The sequence below is a fragment of the Bombina bombina genome, chromosome 2 (assembly GCF_027579735.1).
Source record: "Bombina bombina isolate aBomBom1 chromosome 2, aBomBom1.pri, whole genome shotgun sequence".
NCBI lineage: Eukaryota > Metazoa > Chordata > Amphibia > Anura > Bombinatoridae > Bombina > Bombina bombina.
In genome coordinates, this window is record NC_069500.1 from 582,235,485 (window position 1) to 582,253,264 (window position 17,780).

General features: G+C 42.0%; 1 protein-coding gene across 2 annotated transcripts in view; it reads left to right on the forward strand.

The window, feature by feature from the left end:
* The window catches only part of LOC128649286 (guanine nucleotide-binding protein G(q) subunit alpha), a 466,803-nt gene that overhangs the window by 252,436 nt on the left and 196,587 nt on the right, over positions 1-17,780 (forward strand). The window lies entirely within an intron of this gene.

The window sequence follows — 17,780 nt, forward strand, 5'->3', positions numbered from 1 at the left end:
CATTAAAACAATAAATAAATAAATAAATGAGCATGATATTTGGGACCTGTATCTTCTTCTTCCTTTTATTTTTTTATTTTTTAGGGACAATACACCAGATTCAAGGCTTTAGGCCTCTTAGAATGTTTTCTGTAAACTTCAGATGAAAATCATACCCTTAGTAAGCCGCAACTTTATTGTCCAAAATGTCAGATCTCAGGTCAGATGCACATTCTCAGCTACATATTCTAAATGGTTATATGTCCCATACATTAGACTTCTTATCAGAAATATTTTTTTTCATAAGATGTTGAGAGTCCATCACATGTGGGATAAAGCTCCTGTTCACTAGGAGTAGGCAAAAACTCCCAACATAATAGAGCTTTTAATCCCTCCCACTTTCTGATAATCCTTCAGTCAGTTTTTTGTCTCCAGCAAGGAGTGAGGTGAAACTTCCAGCTTTGATATTTTCATTGATTGAGAATCATTTCCTCCTCAGAACCTACAAACAGGCAGAGAGGGGTGGTCAAGAGTTCAGCCAGACATTAATTATATTCTCTTAGTGCAAGGATGCCACCATCCTCCCAGGTGAAATGTGGGCATGCCCGCCAATCCTCTGGTTTACAGGGTGCAGCTGCTTGTTATAACCTTACAGATCCTTGGCACTGTGCTTGCACTGATTCAGATGTGTCCATACACTTGGGAGCAAGGTGAGCATGGAAGGTGATGACCAGGCACCGTCATAGCCTGAAGCCTATTAGTATGATCACGTACACATATTTCACATAGCCTGGGGACATAATGACATACCCCATTTAACACAATATGCATATTTTAACTTTTTTTTTTTTTTTTTTTACTGTGGTTGGTTTTAGTGCACACATCATCTGCAGCAGGCTCTCAGATTAACAGGATATTTAGCCTTGTAGGAAGCTTTTTCTTTCATAAAGGTGGTGATAGCCCATGATCCATTACTCCTGGCAACTAGAAGGAGGCAAATATCCCAAAACCCCCAGAGCCCTTAAAACCCCTCACACCTTTCTGGAAACTAGTCTTGTCTTTGCCGTTCAAAGGAGGAAGGTGAAGAAGGAAGGTGCTTCAGGGGTTTGTGAGAAGGGTTCTCAGACCGATTTGAAACCTAGTTTCCCCTCAGAGAGCTACAGACTGTATGGGTAGTGGCATAGGAACACCCTATGGGAGTTAGTCGCAGGTCTGCCATAGGTGTCGCAGGGACCAGTCCCTAGCCTCCTTCTGTCGGTTCAACATTATACTCCATATAAATATATAGATCCTCTGTTGTCATGTGTACAGCACTGAATTGGCTATCTACTGGAAGCAATTTTTTCTGCCTATTGTAAGGCCAGTAGTATGGGTGCCTATCGGGTAAGAGTGGGGGATTGTTGTTAGTACCCGGTTATTATGTAGACATTTTTTGCATGGGTTTATAAGTACTTTATTTTCACCCTATGTTGGCCTTGAGGTGCGTTAGTGCCCGCTTAGTATTATGGGCATGTCTGTGAGATCGTCCTGTTGTCGGGTTAGCGTTTATCCTATGCTCTATGGATTATTAATGCTCCTAAAGCCTGCTTTAGCCTCTGGTGAAGGGGTAAGTTTTCATTCCTTCTAAGTGCTGCTTTATTTGGGTGTAAGGTTATTTTATCCTGCCTTTAATGTAATGTTTAAATCATTATCTGTATTTTGATTTTATTCATTACCTGCCTGTTTAATCTATTATTAATTATGGAGCATATTGATTGTGTCCCCTCTTCTGTTAATTTTTGTACCTCAGAAGCTAAATCCTCTATACATTTTACTAATATTTAGTGTATCGTTTGCAAGATGGTTGATATAACCGCCCCCCTTGCTCAGCTTTGCAAATCATGTATGGATGAGCTTTGCATTCTGATCAGTCTAATACTGCTCTTGCTTCTTAAGATATCTGTCCTCTCTGTTTAAACTGCAAAGGGGATCTCTTCAGATTTTGCTCCAGGATTTAAAAATGTTATATGCTCTTCTGTATCTGAGATGTTGGCTGCCATGCCCCCTCCAAGAAAGTGAAAGAAGGGGGTCTCTGCTAAAGTGCCACTAGGGGTCGCAAAACACAGACCGTTGTTTTCCTTCCATAAGGCAGGGAGAGTCCACGACTTCATTTCTTACTGTTGGGAAATACAACACCTGGCCATCAGGAGAAGGCAAAGACACCCCAACCAAAGGCTTAAATACCCCTCCCACTTCCTCTATCCCCCAGTCATTCTTTGCCTTTTGTCACTATTGGAGGTGGCAGAGAAGTGTCAGAAGATTTGGATAGTCCTGTTATGGGTATGTTCCCTTCGAGAAAGGACTGGAGTTTTAAGTAATCATGTCAACCTCTCAGTGAGAGCATTGATGAAAGATAGAGTCTGGAGATGCAGGGAAAGTTTTTCTGCAAACCCATCCAGACTGTCGTCTAACAGCTCCTGAGCAATCGGTGTTGACGTGTTTCACTGCTTGCTGCTACACACTCAAGTCCATGTCAGAAGCGCTGCTGCAAGACTTTCACATTTGAGAGGCTGTGACTGTTCCACAGCACGGATCCTGGAGGGAAAGACAGTATATACAATTTAAAACGCTATACAGGGTCACCCTGTGGCTCCTTTATACCTTGATAGGATCAAGGGTTACTATCTACTTCAGGGAGATTATTTGAACAGTTTGGGGATTTATATCTGCTTAATGTGTTTTTTTTTTTTTTTTTTGTTTTTTTTTAGACTCATTGACGGTGTGTTTTTTGGCTTGGAACCAACAGGTTTTGAAGTGTTGCGCAACTCATAATAGCTTGGCGCCCTTTTTCATAGCAGGGGAATTCCTGTCTTATGTACCACGTGACCGGGTGCGATCTCTTTCATTTCCTAAGATTCTGCTGCAGACATAACTCCTGAGGAGAGCGTTTTCACTGTTAGCTGTCTGGGTCTAGGAGGGGGTGAGTGCCCCAGCCATTGGGAGTATTACGATGCCGTTTTTTTAAATAAAAGCATTTCTTTTTGATTGTCCTTCTGTGGCTATATACAACGCTATGGAGGATTCTGATACATTAGAAGGTTCTGCTCCTTCTGTACTGATTAATAATTCCTGTTTATATTATGAGGAGGCTGTGGTTTGCCCGCCTGCTCAATTTTCTTCCATTTGCCTAAACACTGTTCTAAAGTCTAAGAAGGGAGACAAGCCTGCTAATACTCATAGCGCTATTAGCCCTTCTGAGCCGTCTACTTCTTAGGAATCTGGGTCCCGAGAAATTACTACCGTTTCTACATTACCCGCTCCACATGCAGTTCCCCGCGGCTCAACTAATCCTCCACCTGGAGGGGGCTTTTTTCCAGCGGACTTTACCGTGGAGTTACAATCAGTGGCGTCTGCGGCCCAGAGTGCCTTGCCTTGCTCTAACAATGCAAAAAAAGGTTAAACATAGTTCTCCTAACCTAGAGTCATCTAAATATTTGTCGGATTTAGTTACTATATCCCAGCTATCCTAGGATGAGTTCACTTCTGTAGCTTCAGAGGGTGAACTTTCTGAGTCAGAGACTTCAGTTACTAAACCTCCTTTAGCGGAGGAACCCTTCTTTAGATTTAAAATTAGACAGAGTTTACGAAGATAGAAAGGCCTCTCTAACTTTTCCTGTGCCAGTTAAGATGGCGAACATTATTGGTAATGAATGGGAAAGAGTAGGATATTCTCCCCCCCCCCTTCTACTTTTAAAAAATTATTCCCGGTCCCTGATTCTCAGTTAGATTTGTGGGGCTCTCTCCATGCTGGCTAAGCATACTACTATCCCTCTGGAGTATAGTTCTTCTTTTAGAGAGCCTATGGATAAAAAAATGGAAACTTTTCTGAGTAAGATGTTTCAACATACAGGGATTTTATTTCAACCGGTGGCAGCTGTAGCCGTGGTTGCTGGAGCAGCTACCTACTGGTGCGACACTGTCGGAGCTCATTGAGGTGGAGACTCCCCTCAAGGATATTCAGGAGAGAATTAAGGCACTGAGAATTGCTAATTCCATCTGTGACGCAAATATGCAGATTATTCACATAAATGCAAAGGCTGCTTGCTTTGCGGTTCTAGCCCGCCGGGCTCTTTGGTTGAAGTCTTGGACTCCTTTCTTTTGGGCCAGGGCTGGACTCCATTATCTCTACGGTTACCGGATGGAAAGGTGCCTTCCTACCGCAGGACAAGAAGAATAGGCCTAAGGGACAGCAACTGTCTAATTTTTGTTCCTTTTGTGCTGACAAGTCGCAATGACAGCAGTCCTCTTCCAAGTCCGAGCAGCCCAAGAGTACTTGGAAGCCGGCTCACTCCTGGAATAAGTCCAAACAGACTAAGAAGCCCGCCGAGAACAAATCAGCATGAAGGGGCGGCCCAGGATCCGGGATCGGATCGAGTAAGGGGCAGACTGTCTCTTTTTTCAGACTCTTGGTTCCAGGATGTACAGGATCCTTGGTTCCTGGAGGTTGAATCTCAAGGATACAGGATAGGATTCAAGTCTTATCCACCCAGGGCCAGATTCCTACTCTCCAGTCTTTCAACAAGACCAGATAAGAGGGCTGCCTTTTTAGGTTGCGTACGGGATCTCTCCTCTCTAGGAGTAATTGTCTAGGTACTTACATCAGAAAGAGGTTTGGGGTTTTATTCAAACCTTTTCTTGGTTCCAAAGAAGGAGGGAACTTTTTGTCCAATTCTGGACCTAAAGTGCCTAAACAAGTTTCTGAGTGTTCCCTTTTTCAAGATGTAGACAATACGGTCAATCCTGCCTCTGGTTCAGGAAGGACAGCTTATGACCAATAGACCTGAAGGCTGCATACCTTCATGTTCTGATTCACAGGGAACATTTTCGGTTCCTGAGGTTTGCATTATCTTGCTTGTACTGGTGTGAAGAGTGTGGCTTTTCCTGGCATAAGATTAAGGTTAGAAAGAGAACAAAATCCAGCGAGCCACTTCAAACGAATGGGGTAAGTTTAATAGATAAAAGAACACATACAAAAATCATTCAAAAAAGCTGTGGGGTTAGAAGAAAAGGAAATAAAAAGAGTATGCCATTAATCCACAGCTTGGCCAGTCGGTCTTACGCGTTTCGGCTGGTTAGTAGCCTTAATCATAGACCATGGTGAGCATCCGGTTTGCACCCTTAAAGGGACACTAAACCATGAAAAAAACTTTTCTTAAATCGCAATATTATTATATTTGACATATATTTGTAAATGTCATTGTGTTTCATATTTTTACCTTTGTTGAGAAATCTGTATTTGAAAATCAATTAAATTCCAAACCCACAGCTAGCTACTGTATTTGCATCTTCCAGTCCTGACCGATAACCCAGGTTATCATAATGGCGGACTTTTGCCGCTATGTGCATGCGCGATTTTCTGGACTCGTCATGCTATACGTCACTGACCATCGAACCAACAGGATCTCTGTATCGATTTTAGAGCGATGGTCACGCTGCATAGAGCAGGTAAGAACGGAGCGCTGTGAGAATCTCCCTAACAATAACGAGCATTACAGCTATATTTATAGATCAACTAAAAAAATTATGAATGAAACCCCTACTATTTTTGAACATATGTCAATATAATACATACAGCTCACAATAAAAATGATCACTTTATGTATGGTATATATTTTAATAACTCATAGAAAATAATCTTGCGATCAGGGAGTGTTATATTATTATTCAATAATATTATTATTATAATTCAAAACCAAAATAATAAAATGGGTATATAAAAAAATAAAAAAATTATTATACTAATTATTACTCTGCTCAAAAGCATTCTATGGGTAAGTGTGGTATCGGAGCTAGCATATGCGGATCACAATGTGCATGCTGACATCACTTAATGATATGCACAAAATAGCAATAGGATTGGCGATTGATTGTTAGAGAACGGCCCATATTAGAGGGATGGCTTTACTGACGTCATCAACGAAAAATAAATTATAATCTTATGAGATTCAGAAACATCGTTATGCTGTAAAAGTAGGTAAGGTATGACATACAAACGTTTTTGATTTGAAATCGATAGTCATTTTATGCTTAAAAAAGTAAAGTTTTGGAATCCTTTAAATAGTCAGGTCCAATTAAAGTAAAGCGGTGCACAGCTGTGGAGTACTGCATACTAATTTGTTTCAAAATGGCATATAAATAACTGCATTGTTACATCATCTGACTCTTAAATTTAAACAAAGTCCTTTTTGCTGATATGATATACTAGTTAAAGACAAAGTGTTTATTTGCACATTAATACATGCTCCAAAGTATAGATGTATATCCACATTGAATAAATTACAGTATAACCATTGTAGCTGCAAAGAGATTTATACAAAACTAAGATCCTCATGATTAGTTTGTTAAACACTATATAGTGAAGAATTATCATTTTGCACTAAAGAGTGAAGAATAAAACTCCTAAAAATCTATTAACATCGCAAATTGTAAATAATTTAAAAAAATTGTGTTAGGATATACCAAACATTCAAATGAATATTTATACAGTAAATAGCTAACAATACATATTGTGTTGTGGAAAACAATATGAGCGATATTTATATGACTCATATGTGAGAGGGGGACACTGCCCCACCTTCTCTTATTCCTAGTATTTCTAGTGTTTGTGTGCCAGATATACACTCTATTGTTGAGGTAATCCTCATTATCACGATTGAATTTACGGAGCTTGAAGTTATCAAGCTCCAATCTGAATTTGTCAACACTCTCTTTTAATAGCTTGTCTAGATCGTTATATTTAGGATGATCCACAAACTCATTTAGCTTAGATTGTATGCCAGCTACATCTTCTCTTATTTTTGTCAACTGTATATCTTTGTATTTAACAATAATACCCATCAATACTTTGGAGCACTCTGAGAGTGCTGCGTTCCATTCGTTAATAAAGTCATAATCATCAACTTGAAAAGCAGTAAACTTGTTCAGGCGTAAGCCTCTGGGTATAAGTTCAAGTAGAAGATATTTCTCTAGCGCTCTCTTATCCCACCAAATACGGTATTCCTTGATAAGAGTGCGTTCCATCAATAAAAAAATATCACTAATATTAAATGTCTCCTGCTGTCTTATGAAAGTGTCCTCCAAAGTTAATCTATTGGTATCCATGTCAGATGGAGATTGAAGTGAAAAAAATAAAAATAAAAAAAAGAAAGAAAAATAAGATTAAGGTTGCTAGAATTTTAGCTTTTCTCCAGGATGGACTGGAGAAGGGCCTATCTGCTAGTTCCCTGAAGGGATAGTTTTTGGCCCTGTTAGAGTTACTGCACAAAAGATTGGCTGAGCTTCCGGATGTGCAGTCCTTTGTTAAGGCTCTGGCTAGTATCAGACTCGTGTTTAGATCTGGAGCTCCGCCTTGGAGCCTCAATCTTGTTCTTAGTGTTTTGCAGCAGGCTCCGTTTGAGCCTATGCATACTGTTGACAAAAATTATCTTGGAATGTTTTGTTTTGTTTGCTGTTGCTTCTGCGCACAGTTTTTGAGATTTGTGCTTAGAAATGTGATCCCCCTTATCTGGTTTTTCATTCTGATAAGGCGGTTTTACGCACTAAACTAGGGTTCCTCCCTAAGATGGTGTTGAATCGTAACATTAATCAAGATATTGTTGATCCTTCCTTTTCTCCTAAGCCATCTTCAGCGAAGGAATTCGCTGAAGATTTTGATAGCACCTGCGTGGCCACGCAGGATTTGGTATGCAGATCTGGTGGACATGTCATCCGTTCCACCGTGGACTCTGCCGATGAGGCAGGACCTTCTAATTCAGGGTCCATTCAAGCATGCAAATCTAATTTCTCTGCGGCTGACTGCTTGGAGATTGAACGCCTGATTTTATCAAAGCGTGGTTTCTCTGAGTCGGTCATTGATACCTTGATTCAGGCTAGAAAGCCTGTCCCCAGGAAACTCTATCATAAGATATGGCGTAAATATCTTTATTGGTGTGAATCCAAGGGTTACTCATGGAGTAAGATTAGGATTCCTAGGATATTGTCTTTTCTCCAAGAAGGATTGGAGATGGGATTATCAGCTAGTTCCTTAAAGGGATAGATATCTGCTTTGTCTATACTTTTACACAAGCGTCTGGCAGATGTTCCAGACGTTCAGGCGTTTAGTCAGGCTTTAGTTAGAATCAAGCCTGTGTTTAAACCTGTTGCTCTGCCATGGAGTTTAAATTTAGTTCTTAAAGTTCTTCAAGGGGTTCCGTTTGAACCTATGCATTCCATAGATATTAAGCTTCTATCTTGGAAAGTTCTGTTTTTTGGTAGCTATCTCTTCAGCTCGAAGAGTTTCTGAATTATCTGCTTTACAGTGTGACTCACCTCATCTTGTTTTCCATGCAGATAAGGTGGTTTTGCGTACCAAACCTGGATTCCTTACTAAGGTTGTTTCTAATAGGAATATCAATTAGGAAATTGTTGTTCCTTCTCTGTGTCCTAATCCTTCTTCCAAGAAGGAACGTCTGTTGCACAACCTAGATGTGGTTTGTGCTTTAAAGTTCTACTTACAAGCAACCAAAGCTTTCCGTCAAACATCTTCATTGTTTGTTGTCTATTCTGGAAAGCGGAGAGGTCAAAAGGCTACGGCAACCTCTCTTTCTTTTTGGCTGAAAAGCATCATCCGTTTGGCTTATGAGATTGCTGGCCAGCAGCCTCCTGAAAGGATTACTGCTCACTCTACTAGAGCAGTGGCTTCCACATGGGCTTTTAAAAATGAGACTTCTGTTGAACAGATTTGTAAGGCGGCGACTCAGACCACTGCAACTGTGCATGCTCGAACAGTGGAATGGGGATTATGCAGATTTATCTCCTCAGATACATCTGGATCAGGAGACCAGAGATTCTCTTCTCTGGTGGTTGTCACAGGTTCACCTGTCCCGGGGAATGCGTTTCCGCAGGCCAGAGTGGGTCATAGTAACGGCAGATGCCAGCCTACTGGGCTGGGGTGCAGTCTGGAACAACCTGAAAGCACAGGGTCTATGGACTCAGGAGGAGGCTCTCCTCCCGATAAATATTCTAGAACTAAGAGCGATATTCAATGCGCTTCAGGCGTGGCCTCAACTGGCTGCGGCCCAATTCATCAGATTTCAGTCGGACAACATCACGACTGTAGCTTTTATCAATCATCAATGAGGAACACGGAGTTCTCTAGCGATGATAGAGGTGACCAAAATAATCTGATGGGCAGAGACTCACTCTTGCCATCTTTCAGCAATCCATATCTCAGGGGTAGAGAACTGGTAGGCGGATTTCCTAAGTCGTCAGACTTTTCATCCGGGGAAGTGGGAGCTCCATCCGGAAGTATTTGCCCAACTGATTCAGCTATGGGGCACACCAGATTTAGATCTGATGGCGTCTCGTCAGAACGCCAAGCTTCCTTGTTACGGATCCAGGTCAAGGGATCCCCAGGCAGTACTGATAGATGCTCTAGCAGTGAGCTGGTCCTTCAACCTGGCCTATGTGTTTCCACAATTTCCTCTCCTTTCTCGTCTGATTGCCAGAATCAAGCAGGAGAGAGCTTTGGTGATTTTGATAGCACCTGCGTGGCCACGCAGGATTTGGTATGCAGATCTGGTGGACATGTCATCCGTTCCACCGTGGACTCTGCCGATGAGGCAGGACCTTCTAATTCAGGGTCCATTCAAGTATGCAAATCTAATTTCTCTGCGGCTGACTGCTTGGAGATTGAACGCCTGATTTTATCAAAGCGTGGTTTCTCTGAGTCGGTAATTGATACCTTGATTCAGGCTTGAAAGCCTGTCACCAGGAAACTCTATCATAAGATATGGCGTAAATATCTTTATTGGTGTGAATCCAAGGGTTACTCATGGAGTAAGATTAGGATTCCTAGGATATTGTCTTTTCTCCAAGAAGGATTGGAGAAGGGATTATCAGCTAGTTCCTTAAAGGGACAGATATCTGCTTTGTCTATTCTTTTACACAAGCGTCTGGCAGATGTTCCAGACGTTCAGGCATTTAGTCAGGCTTTAGTTAGAATCAAGCCTGTGTTTAAACCTGTTGCTCCGCCATGGAGTTTAAATTTAGTTCTTAAAGTTCTTCAAGGGGTTCCGTTTGAACCTATGCATTCCATAGATATTAAGCTTCTATCTTGGAAAGTTCTGTTTTTGGTAGCTATCTCTTCGGCTCGAAGAGTTTCTGAATTATCTGCTTTACAGTGTGACTCACCTTATCTTGTTTTCCATGCAGATAAGGTGGTTTTCTCCAACATAGGTGTGTCCGGTCCACGGCGTCATCCTTACTTGTGGGATATTCTCTTCCCCAACAGGAAATGGCAAAGAGCCCAGCAAAGCTGGTCACATGATCCCTCCTAGGCTCCGCCTTCCCCAGTCATTCTCTTTGCCGTTGTACAGGCAACATCTCCACGGAGATGGCTTAGAGTTTTTTGGTGTTTAAATGTAGTTTTTATTCTTCAATCAAGAGTTTGTTATTTTAAAATAGTGCTGGTATGTACTATTTACTCTGAAACAGAAAAGAGATGAAGATTTCTGTTTGTAAGAGGAAAATGATTTTAGCAACCGTTACTAAAATCGATGGCTGTTTCCACACAGGACTGTTGAGAGGAATTAACTTCAGTTGGGGGAACAGTGAGCAGACTTTTGCTACTTGAGGTATGACACATTTCTAACAAGACTTGGTAATGCTGGAAGCTGTCATTTTCCCTATGGGATCCGGTAAGCCATTTTTATTAAATAAGAATAAAGGGCTTCACAAGGGCTTTAAAGACTGGTAGACATTTTTCTGGGCTAAAACGATTGATTTATAAGCATTTTTAATAGTTTATAGCTTTGAGGAGTTATTTTATTCTTGGGAATTATGTTAAATAACCGGCAGGCACTGTATTGGACACCTTTTTCACTGGGGTCCTTCTCTAATCATAGGCAGAGCCTCATTTTCGCGCCACTAATGCGCAGTTGTTTTTGGGAAGCAAGGCATGCAGATGCATGTGTGAGGAGCTCAGATACATAGAAAAAGCTTACTGAAGGCGTCATTTGGTATCGTATTCCCCTCTGGGCTTGGTTGGGTCTCAGCAAAGCAGATACCAGGGACTGTATAGGGGTTAAATATAAAAACGGCTCCGGTTCCGTTATTTTATGAGTTAAAGCTTTCAAATTTGGTGTGCAATACTTTTAAGGCTTTAAGACACTGTGGTGAAATTTTGGTGAATTTTGAACAATTCCTTCATACTTTTTCACATATTCAGTAATAAAGTGTGTTCAGTTTAAAATTTAAAGTGACAGTAACGGTTTTATTTTAAAACGTTTTTTGTACTTTGTTATCAAGTTTATGCCTGTTTAACATGTCTGAACTATCAGACTATGTTCTGTATGTGAGGAAGCCAAGGTTCCTTCTCATTTAAATAGATGTGATGTATGTGACACAAAATTTAGAGAAAATGATGCCCAAGATGATTCCTCAAGTGAGGGGAGTAAGCATGGTACTGCATCATCCCCTCCTTCGTCTACGCCAGTCTTGCCCACACAGGAGGCCCCTAGTACATCTAGTGCGCCAATACTCCTTACTATGCAACAATTAACGGCTGTAATGGATAATTCTATCAAAAACATTTTAGCCAAAATGCCCACTTATCAGCGAAAGCGCGACTGCTCTGTTTTAGAAAATTCCGAAGAGCATGAGGACGCTGATGATAATGGTTCTGACATGCCCCTACACCAGTCTGAGGGGGCCAGGGAGGTTTTGTCTGAGGGAGAAATTTCAGATTCAGGGAAAATTTCTCAACAAGCTGAACCTGATGTGATTACATTCAAATTTAAATTGGAACATCTCCGCGCTCTGCTTAAGGAGGTGTTATCTACTCTGGATGATTGTGACAATTTGGTCATTCCAGAGAAATTATGTAAGATGGACAAGTTCCTAGAGGTCCCGGGGCCCCCCGAAGCTTTTCCTATACCCAAGCGGGTGGCGGACATTGTAAACAAAGAATGGGAAAGGCCCGGCATACCTTTTGTCCCTCCCCCTATATTTAAGAAATTGTTTCCTATGGTCGACCCCAGAAAGGACTTATGGCAGACAGTCCCCAAGGTCGAGGGGGCGGTTTCTACTCTAAACAAACGCACTACTATCCCTATAGAAGATAGTTGTGCTTTCAAAGATCCTATGGATAAAAAATTAGAGGGTTTGCTTAAAAAGATGTTTGTTCAGCAAGGTTACCTTCTACAACCAATTTCATGCATTGTTCCTGTCACTACAGCAGCGTGTTTCTGGTTCGACGAACTAGAAAAGTCGCTCAATAAAGATTCTTCTTATGAGGAGATTATGGACAGAATTCATGCTCTTAAATTGGCTAACTCTTTTACTTTAGACGCCACTTTGCAATTGGCCAGATTAGCGGCGAAAAATTCGGGGTTTGCTATTGTGGCGCGCAGAGCGCTTTGGCTAAAATCTTGGTCAGCGGATGCGTCTTCCAAGAACAAATTGCTTAACATACCTTTCAAGGGGAAAACGCTGTTTGGCCCTGACTTGAAAGAGATTATTTCAGATATCACTGGGGGTAAGGGCCACGCCCTTCCTCAGGATAGGTCTTTTAAGGCTAAAAATAAACCAAATTTTCGTCCCTTTCGCAGAAACGGACCAGCCCCAAGTTCTACATCCTCTAAGCAAGAGGGTAATACTTCTCAAACCAAGCCAGCCTGGAGGCCAATGCAAGGCTGGAACAAAGGTAAGCAGGCCAATAAACCTGCCACTGCTACCAAGACAGCATGAGATGTTGGCCCCCGATCCGGGACCGGATCTGGTGGGGGGCAGACTTTCTCTCTTCGCTCAGGCTTGGGCAAGAGATGTTCTGGATCCTTGGGCGCTAGAAATAGTCTCCCAAGGTTATCTTCTGGAATTCAAGGAGCTACCCCCAAGGGGGAGGTTCCACAGGTCTCAATTGTCTTCAGACCACATAAAAAGACAGGCATTCTTACATTGTGTAGAAGACCTGTTAAAAATGGGAGTGATTCATCCTGTTCCATTAGGAGAACAAGGGCTGGGATTCTACTCCAATCTGTTCATAGTTCCCAAAAAAGAGGGAACATTCAGACCAATCTTAGATCTCAAGATCCTAAACAAATTTCTCAAGGTTCCATCGTTCAAAATGGAAACTATTCGGACAATTCTTCCTACCATCCAGGAAGGTCAATTCATGACCACGGTGGATTTAAAGGATGCGTATCTACATATTCCTATCCACAAGGAACATCATCGGTTCCTAAGGTTCGCCTTTCTGGACAAGCATTACCAGTTTGTGGCACTTCCATTCGGATTAGCCACTGCTCCAAGAATTTTCACAAAGGTACTAGGGTCCCTTCTAGCGGTGCTAAGACCAAGGAGCATTGCAGTAGTACCTTACTTGGACGACATACTGATTCAAGCGTCGTCTCTACCACAAGCAAAGGCTCATACGGACATTGTCCTGGCCTTTCTCAGATCTCACGGGTGGAAAGTGAACGTAGAAAAAAGTTCTCTATCTCCGTCAACAAGAGTTCCCTTCTTGGGAACAATAATAGACTCCTTAGAAATGAGGATTTTTCTGACAGAGGCCAGAAAATCAAAACTTCTAAGCTCTTGTCAAGTACTTCATTCTGTTCTTCTTCCTTCCATAGCGCAGTGCATGGAAGTAATAGGTTTGATGGTCGCGGCAATGGACATAGTTCCTTTTGCGCGAATTCATCTAAGACCATTACAACTGTGCATGCTCAGTCAGTGGAATGGGGATTATACAGACTTGTCTCCGACGATACAAGTAGATCAGAGGACCAGAGATTCACTCCGTTGGTGGCTGACCCTGGACAACCTGTCACAAGGGATGAGCTTCCGCAGACCAGAGTGGGTCATTGTCACGACCGACGCCAGTCTGGTGGGCTGGGGCGCGGTCTGGGAACCCCTGAAAGCTCAGGGTCTTTGGTCTCGGGAAGAATCTCTTCTCCCGATAAATATTCTGGAACTGAGAGCGATATTCAATGCTCTCAAGGCTTGGCCTCAGCTAGCAAAGGCCAAATTCATACGGTTTCAATCAGACAACATGACGACTGTTGCGTATATCAACCATCAGGGGGGAACAAGGAGTTCCCTGGCGATGGAAGAAGTGACCAAAATAATTCAATGGGCGGAGACTCACTCCTGCCACTTGTCTGCAATCCACATCCCAGGAGTGGAAAATTGGGAAGCGGATTTTCTGAGTCGTCAGACATTTCATCCGGGGGAGTGGGAACTCCATCCGGAAATCTTTGCCCAAATAATTCAATTGTGGGGCATTCCAGACATGGATCTGATGGCGTCTCGTCAGAACTTCAAGGTTCCTTGCTACGGGTCCAGATCCAGGGATCCCAAGGCGACTCTAGTAGATGCACTAGTAGCACCTTGGAGCTTCAACCTAGCTTATGTGTTCCCACCGTTTCCTCTCATTCCCAGGCTGGTAGCCAGGATCAAACAGGAGAGGGTATCGGTGATCTTGATAGCTCCTGCGTGGCCACGCAGGACTTGGTATGCAGATCTGGTGAATATGTCATCGGCTCCACCATGGAAGCTACCTTTGAGACAGGACCTTCTTGTTCAAGGTCCGTTCGAACATCCGAATCTGGCCTCACTCCAACTGACTGCTTGGAGATTGAACGCTTGATTTTATCAAAGCGAGGGTTCTCAGATTCTGTCATTGATACTCTTGTTCAGGCCAGAAAGCCTGTAACTAGAAAAATCTACCATAAAATATGGAAAAATATATCTGTTGGTGTGAATCTAAAGGATTCCCATGGAACAAGATAAAAATTCCTAAGATTCTATCCTTCTTCAAGAAGGTTTAGAGAAAGGATTATCTGCAAGTTCTTTGAAGGGACAGATTTCTGCTTTATCTGTTTTACTTCACAAAAAGCTGGCGGCTGTGCCAGATTTTCAAGCTTTTGTTCAGGCTCTGGTTAGAATCAAGCCTGTTTACAAACCTTTGACTCCTCCTTGGAGTCTTAATTTAGTTCTTTCAGTTCTTCAGGGGGTTCCGTTTGAACCCCTACATTCCGTTGATATCAAGTTATTATCTTGGAAAGTTTTGTTTTTGGTTGCAATTTCTTCTGCTAGAAGAGTTTCAGAGTTATCTGCTCTGCAGTGTTCTCCTCCTTATCTGGTGTTCCATGCAGATAAGGTGGTTTTGCGTACTAAACCTGGTTTTCTTCCGAAAGTTGTTTCTAACAAAAATATTAACCAGGAGATAGTCGTGCCTTCTTTGTGTCCGAATCCAATTTCAAAGAAGGAACGTTTGTTGCACAATTTGGATGTAGTTCGTGCTCTAAAATTCTATTTAGAGGCTATAAAGGATTTCAGACAAACATCTTCCTTGTTTGTTGTTTATTCTGGTAAAAGAAGAGGTCAAAAAGCAACTTCTACCTCTCTCTCTTTTTGGCTTAAAAGCATCATCAGATTGGCTTATGAGACTGCCGGACGGCAGCCTCCTGAAAGAATCACAGCTCATTCCACTAGGGCCGTGGCTTCCACATGGGCCTTCAAGAACGAGGCTTCTGTTGATCAGATATGTAGGGCAGCGACTTGGTCTTCACTGCACACTTTTACTAAATTTTACAAATTTGATACTTTTGCTTCTTCTGAGGCTATTTTTGGGAGAAAGGTTTTGCAAGCCGTGGTGCCTTCCATCTAGGTGACCTGATTTGCTCCCTCCCATCATCCGTGTCCTAAAGCTTTGGTATTGGTTCCCACAAGTAAGGATGACGCCGTGGACCGGACACACCTATGTTGGAGAAAACAGAATTTATGTTTACCTGATAAATTACTTTCTCCAACCGTGTGTCCGGTCCACGGCCCGCCCTGGTTTTTTAATCAGGTCTGATGATTTATTTTCTCTAACTACAGTCACCACGGTATCATATGATTTCTCCTATGCAAATATTCCTCCTTTACGTCGGTCGAATGACTGGGGAAGGCGGAGCCTAGGAGGGATCATGTGACCAGCTTTGCTGGGCTCTTTGCCATTTCCTGTTGGGGAAGAGAATATCCCACAAGTAAGGATGACGCCGTGGACCGGACACACCGTTGGAGAAAGTAATTTATCAGGTAAACATAAATTCTGTTTTGAGTACCAAACCTGGATTCCTTCCTAAGGTTGTTTCCAATAGGAATATCAATCAGGAAATTGTTGTTCCTTCTCTGTGTCCTAATCCTTCTTGCAAGAAGGAACGTCTGTTGCACAACCTAGATGTGGTTCGTGCTTTAAAGTTCTACTTACAAGCAACCAAAGATTTCCGTCAAACATCTTCATTGTTTGTTGTCTATTCTGGAAAGCGGAGAGGTCAAAAGTCTACGGCAACCTCTCTTTCTTTTTGGCTGAAAAGCATCATCCGTTTGGCTTATGAGACTGCTGGCCAGCAGCCTCCTGAAAGGATTACTGCTCACTCTACTAGAGCAGTGGCTTCCACATTTTATAAATGGCTTCCAGCTTTTATAAATGAGGCTTCTGTTGAACAGATTTGTAAGGCGGCGACTTGGTCTTCGCTTCATACTTTTTCCAAATTTTCCAAATTTGATACTTTTGCTTCTTCAGAGGCTATTTTTGGGAGAAAGGTTCTACAAGCAGTGGTGCCTTCCGTTTAGGTACCTGTCTTGTCCCTCCCTTCATCCGTGTCCTAAAGCTTTGGTATTGGTATCCCACAAGTATTGGATGAATCAGTGGACTCAATACATCTTGCAAGAGAAAACAAAATGTATGCTTACCTGATAAATTTCTTTCTCTTGCGATGTATCGAGTCCTTGGCCCGCCCTGTCTATTTAAGACAGGTAGTATATTTTATTAAAAAACTTCAGTCACCTCTGCACCCTATAGTTTCTCCTTTTTCTTCCTAACCTTTGGGCGAATGACTGGGGGGTGGAGTTAGGGGAGGAGCTATGTAGACAGCTCTGCTGTGGGTGCTCTCTTTGCCACTTCCTGTTGGGAAGGAGAATATCCCACAAGTATTGGATGAATCCGTGGACTCGATACATCGCAAGAGAGAAATTTATCAGGTAAGCATAAATTATGTTTTCCAAGTCTGCATGAAGGTGCAGCCCCCTATCCAGATCATCTGATAGGGGGCAGCTTATGCCGTTTTTAGAAAGCGTTTGTTTAATTTTATTCAAGATCCATGGGTTTTGAACATTATTTCCCAAGGGTACATAATAGGTTTCAGATAAAGGTAGGTTTCTTCTCTCTCATGTTCCAAAGAATCTTGTAAAGGCAGGAGCCTTTTTTCAGTCTATTTCAGATCTGGAATTTATGGGAGTAATAGTTCCAGTTTTAGATTTGGAACAGGTTCAGGGATTTTATTCCAAACTCTTAATTGTCTCAAGAAAGAAGGATTTCACAGACATGGTCTGGACTTGAAAACTTGAAACAAGTTTCTCAGGGTTACTTCTTTCAAGATGGAGACCATTCAGATAATTATTCCTCTTGTCCAAAGAGGACAGTTCAAGTCATATATAGATCATATATAGATCTGATTGTTGCTGTTCTGTTTGGTCTGGATGCCTTTCCCTGAATTTTTACGAAGGTTCTGGGATCTCTCTTATTGGTAATAAGATCTCAGGGTGTTTCTGTGGTTCCTTACCGTGGCAATATTTTGGTACAGGCTCAGTCTACATTTAGCAATATCTCGTACCAACTGACTTTTGTTGATTCTTCAAAAGCATGGTTGGAAAGTACATTTTCCAAAAATCTTTCTTTCCCCTCAGTCCAGGATTAGTTTTCTGGGTTTAATAATAGATTCAGTTTTCATAAGACT